Raw genomic sequence first — 6,193 nt, forward strand, 5'->3', positions numbered from 1 at the left:
GTCATATTATTTCATAAATACGTATGCAAAAAAATCACATAATGCCAAAATAAGGCGTAGAACGACACAAACTCATTTATTACCACTAGATATTCCACTCTCCCCCACCCCCACCCCCCCTAGAGAAAATGGAACAGCCAAGTTTCCTCACATTTGCATGCAAGTGCAGACAATCCTCGACACCACACATGGATCAAGGGAACAGACGTAACACTTCACTGCAGCAGGGTTATGAGCGAACGCTCAGTCCTCTATGTTCTTTACACTTTGGGCGTGTCGTCAAAAAACGCATTTGGTCTTCTCTCCTTCAAAAACCCGACAACAACCCCCAACGTTTTGACTCGCGATAACAGCCGGCCAGCCAGCCATTTTCCCAAGATAGAACGAAAAGTAGGTGACCCACTTTTGCCGGTGTGACGTTTTCATCTTTCGCCGTGTTGATATTTCGCTTCTCGGCCTCGTTGATCTAGTATAAACTCTACACTGAACAAAAAAAACACCCTTCGATAGTACTGATAAGCGACCTTGTGTACCTTACATTCATGGGGCCAAATTTGTCCAACCAACTTTTTTTTATTTAACTTAGAAATTTGATTCATCCTAAAATGTTTCCCTTCTTACTCAAGGGACGTAACCACTCGGTACACGTTTTCGAAGAATTCGATTTTGGGGGTGAAATCTATAAAAAAAAATTTACCACCAATTTTCTTCACATGCAAGAAACTGACATGCTTTTCGTCCATAAATAATTTCACTTCTTAATTTTACCAGGAAACAACATTTCAGTCTTGAGTATATATGTCGAGGGGGAAATATGTGCACAGGCGAAAGATGAAATCGTGACACCGGCCAGACAGTGATGAAAGAGTCGAACAAAGGTCTATTGATCGGTGACCTACAATTCACATGAGGGATCATTGAGACAGCTGATTTCTATCCCCAATCCTCCTCCTACCCTTGTTCGCGTAATTTACCGTAATGCTGAACAGTGCGATTGGTTGGCAAAATACCAGTGGTGCGATGAAAAGTCATGTTGCAGACAGTGAAGTCAGCAATGTCAAGCCGTGTATCGTTTTGCGTTTACCGAACTGCCAATGATAACAACGTTATCCCCGAGTACGCTTGTCAGTACTAGGGCTCAGCAGACTTGTGTGTGTGTCTGTCTGTCTGTCTGTCTCCACTTAACAGCTTATTGCTGGGAAACTACCGGGCGCAGTTCGTTCAAAAGTTGATGTACACTAACTTGATAATAGGTCCGATTGATCGTATTAAAACTTCATAATGTTACCTGGGACCTAAATGCGAAATAAACCACAAAAACGACTTGGCCGTAGGAGGAGTTCACACCGGCGGGGCAACACGCAACCATTGACCTGATAGAACAGCCGCGAACGCGTCACACAAGAATACGTCATGACAAAGTTACACGTCTGTTCCTCAGTAGCTTGTCAGTGAAGACGTGAGTAAGCTTACCCAAGACGTCTTTGTTCTCTATTCTCATTGCAGCTGTGAAATAATCAGTCTTGTGTATTCTGTGGGTTCGACAGATTGACTAAATGTTGTAATTTCGCCTTACGCGACTTGTTTTACACAATGTAGTCGTCAGTTTGTGATTTCAATGCGACTCGCTGTAAGCTTATCTGCAATAGCACGTTATTATGTACCTCTGAATCTAAACGCAACAAACGGCTGCGATTCACACGAACTCTAGCGATGGCTTTTGACTGTTCAGAGGAACTGGTGATAGGCATAACCGTCGTCTGCTACGAGAACCACGACCTTGCGTGACCCTGCTTTCGGGCTTTTCTTTTTTCAAACTTTCAAAACTTCGAATTTTACTGATCTTGTCTTGCTGAAAAAAGAATTCTTTTATGATTTAAGAATGTTTGTGTAACAATAACCTGTCAATTTATTATTTACTGAGATTTTAGCGACAAAACGCATCGTCCGATTGTCTGATCAGACAATCCGCAAAATTAATTCTTTGAAAATTGCTCGCTCTTTACGTAGGGCACCTAGGATGTTCTCAAGCGGTGGGTGTTTAAACGAAAGGGTGTTTGTACTGTGTGTAAAAGCCTGACAGTATCTGTGATGGTTTACGTGAGGCGTACTGTGCCTTGAACTTGAACTATGTAACAACACGACAAGAGGCAAAGGAAAATGCAACTGAGGAGAAGACGAAAAATAACAGACCCCATAAAACAATATAAGCCAAACCGTGGCACAACTGAAACATGTAGTTTAGGTTCAGTTCAGTACTAAACATTTTAAGTAGCAATGACTGATTCGGTTGTGAGTACGACGTGACAGGTCATAGAGCAGTAAAGACAATAACATAACTGTAATAGACTGCGTTCAGTACTTACCAAGCATTTGTGATGAAAGATTCAGTTGTTAGGGCTGCGAAATAGTGACATGCAAATAGTTCATACATGTACTAAGTAAGCTACGGAATAGGTATAATGAATAACGCAGTGCCACTACTGTATCGACACGCCTGAAAACCTGACCTGGTTTTTGTGGGCATATAGCCAGCTAACCTAGATACATTGCGGAGAAGTGGGTCACGCCAAGGTCGCCAAGGTCGCCCGGACGGGGGGGTCAAACTGACACGCCCACTTCCTCCACCTCTCGCACTGACACCACTGTACGTATACATCGGTGTGCACTCTCTGTCTCTCTCTGTCTCTCTCTCTGTCTCTCTCTCTCTCTCTCTCTCTCTCTCTCTCTCTCTTTGCATATTATTCAAGTTGTCTTTTTCTGTCTCTGCCCCCCTCTCGGCCCGTGTCAGTGTGTGTGTGTGACGATGTGTGTGTGTGTATGCGTGTGGCCATCAGTCTGCATTTTATGCGGCTTGTGTGTGTGTGTAATACGCGTACGGCCTGAATTATGTCTGTCTCTGCTCTCTCTCGCTCAATATGTTAATGTCATTGTAACTGAATTGCCAGTTCGCGCACGCGCGCGTATGTGTGTTTGTGTATGTGAGGTTGGGTGCTATTTTACTTTTTTACGAAAATTACTTCTCGGCTTGATAGCACAAAAGTGATATATATATGCTACTTCCCTAAGAACATGTTTGGTAAGCCGTTGCGTCTGCTATTGTTTGCGAACAGTACACATCCACTTCTCTGTTACTGCGTTAGTGCGTGCGTGTGAGTATTGTCAGTGTTGCCGATAACTACACACACACACACACGAACACACACGTAAGCACTCACACATACACGCGCGCAGGCAGTAACACACACACACGGCACACACGCACACCGTGGCACACACACACACACACACACACACACACACACACACACTTTATGTAAACTAGTGAACCAGTCAACTGCTACATCCCTGTTTATTTGCACCAACGAAACAGAGCAGAATACATTGCAGTCAACAAGTGCTGTCATTATTCCGTCAACCAGTACTAACCGGCCATACGTAGAAACCACACAGACACACACACACACACACACACACACACACACACATCCCGTGGCACACACACACGCACCGTGGCACACTCACACACTGACTCGGACACACACACACCGTGACACAGACAGCAACACACACACACACTGACACATAAACACACACACACACACACCGTCCACACACAGCCTGACACGCACACACTGTGACACACACACACACACACACACATACACAAACACACGACTGAAGACACAGTAATACAGAATACAGAACATGATACAGAATCTTTAATTGCCCAAGGTTGGAAATTTGTGATGACATCAGTGCGGTTTAGAAACATTTCAATCCAGCCATGTACACCAACACCCGCATCCTTTATACAAACTGATCAACAACATTAATTTAAAAACAACACTGGACAGCATAAGTCTAAAAATGCATTCACTAAAACTAACAGTATACACTCAAAGCTTCGGTGGTGACGTCAGATACATATACATACACAAGGTCAGGGATGTCGGCGGTATAATTTGATGAGTGCAGGTGGTTCCAACGTCGACGATCAGGCTGTTGGCTGCTATCACGTCGTGACGTCAGCATACATCAATGCAGGTGTTCGAGCTTTCACATCAGTCATGTTGACGTCACTGTAGGAGGGGGATGGTGAGCGTTGGCACGGTCGAACCAGGTCACCCTGCAACAAGCGATGCCCGCAGCGAATTAGTACGGCATACTAGCTAATTTGGCCTATATGGTCCGCTGGACCCAAAAAGCAACAACTAACTAACTAACTAACTAACCTACTAGCTAGGGGCCCATTGATTTGTCGCGGGAAAACAATAAGTAAACTATTTTCTTACTCTCATCGTCAGCAGTAGGCACTGTAATAACATTGAGACAGATAGAGGAACAGGAATAGACAGACACAGAGACAACAAGAAATTCCTCCGATAGGAACTACACCCCCGTCAAAGGGAAATAACCTTCTCAGTTGGTGGCAGTTCTTCTTCTTCTTCTGCGTTCGATGGGTTGGTGGCAGTGAGAATGGTTATTTCCCTTTGACCAACGGGGGTGTCCGTCTATACCAGGCCTTGTATAAAGTTTTAATCCACCAATAACTCCCTAACCGTGTGTTTGACTGGTCCCAATTTTTGTAAGGACCGTCTCAGGAATGTATAGAACCTGTTCACCAAGTTTGGTGACGATCGGTCCGTTCATTCTTGAGATCTACTTGCGAACACAAACACATCGAGTGAAACCTATACACACCCCTATACCGGGGGTGTAAAGACAGAGGAATTGTGATGTTATCATAATCCGGCAGTTTCAATCTCAGTGGATCGTAACTTGATACAATTGACAGTCGAGTAAACTGTGTGGTGGCCCTTGAGATGCTCTTGTGAGTTTTGAATTATTGTAGACAGGATAATAGGAAATGTACCCAGTGTAAACATTATACCTTCTGTAAAATTGATCAGCTGTAAACATCACGACCTGCTGTAAAACTGACCAACTGGAAACCTTATGAACTGCTGTAAACCTCATGACCTGTTGTAAACTTCATGAACTGCTGTAAAACTAACTTGTTGTAAATATCATGAACTAGGGGAAGGTTGCCTAATATGGACCACTACCTAATATCGACCATCTCCTGTTCTGATAAACTAACGGTGCTAGAGCGCTCAAAACAACTTCATTCGCTGTAGTTACCCTCTCTGTGTCACTTGCAAATGTCAAAACAGTTGCAGAAACACAAACCTCAAAACAATTAGGCTTTTTATCTTGTTTACAATTTTGGCTGCTTGCACTCTAAATTTGACGCTTAAAACGGACTAGTTGCTGCCCACAACCAAAGCTGTTATCATACAAACATTGCTTTATATGACAGCTAAGACTGTATTTGTTACATTTTAGCAGTGTTGACCCCGAGTTTCTACTGCAAACAAAAAATAACAGCAACATCTCAAAGTATGTGCGTGTTCCCTAGTATGGACCACCTTCAACAAATAGAAGAAAATAAAAGCTAAAGGCTTGTTTCATTAATTTATTAAGAAGATTGCTGAGAAAAAAAACTATAACTAGCCTTTGAGTTTTCAAAAATATAACAAATGATCTTTTCGTGGAAATTGATCATTTCATTTATTTTCTCTCTGTTTTTGATCATACGTTTCTTCGGTTTCCTGTTGTGCTTCAAATGATCTTCTCATCAACCGAAACAGGTAAATCTAAAACATATTTGAATTAGTCTGACTTGCACACTAAGTTGTGTCATGTTATGTTGAGGTATCGGGGGCTTTTTACAACTGATTTGTGAAGGCCTCTTCACTGGTCCATATTAGGCGCCCGTGCTCCTAATATGGACCAGTGGTGAATTTGTCTGTACATGTATTCAATGTTTGCTGAATGTCTATCAAAGGTCAACTTGGCCTGACGGTTAATTAAAGAGACGAAGGACTACCAAACACAAAATGAAACATTTTCGCAAGAAAACAAGCTAGTTATCAGCAAGAAACAAAAAAGTGGTCCATGTTAGGCAACCTTCCCCTCCTGTAAAACTAGCCAGCTGTAAACATCATGAACTACTGTAAAACTGACCTGCTGTAATCATCATGAACTACTGTAAAACATACCGGATGTAATAAACACATTGAACCTGCTCACAAAAATCATGACCAGCTGTTAAACTTACCTGCCATAGTTCCTTAACGTCAGTGCCATCTGTAGTTTGCAAAGTGGTTTGCGGTGTGACGGCAGACCA

The sequence above is a fragment of the Littorina saxatilis genome, linkage group LG3, assembly GCF_037325665.1.
Source record: "Littorina saxatilis isolate snail1 linkage group LG3, US_GU_Lsax_2.0, whole genome shotgun sequence".
Lineage (NCBI taxonomy): Eukaryota > Metazoa > Mollusca > Gastropoda > Littorinimorpha > Littorinidae > Littorina > Littorina saxatilis.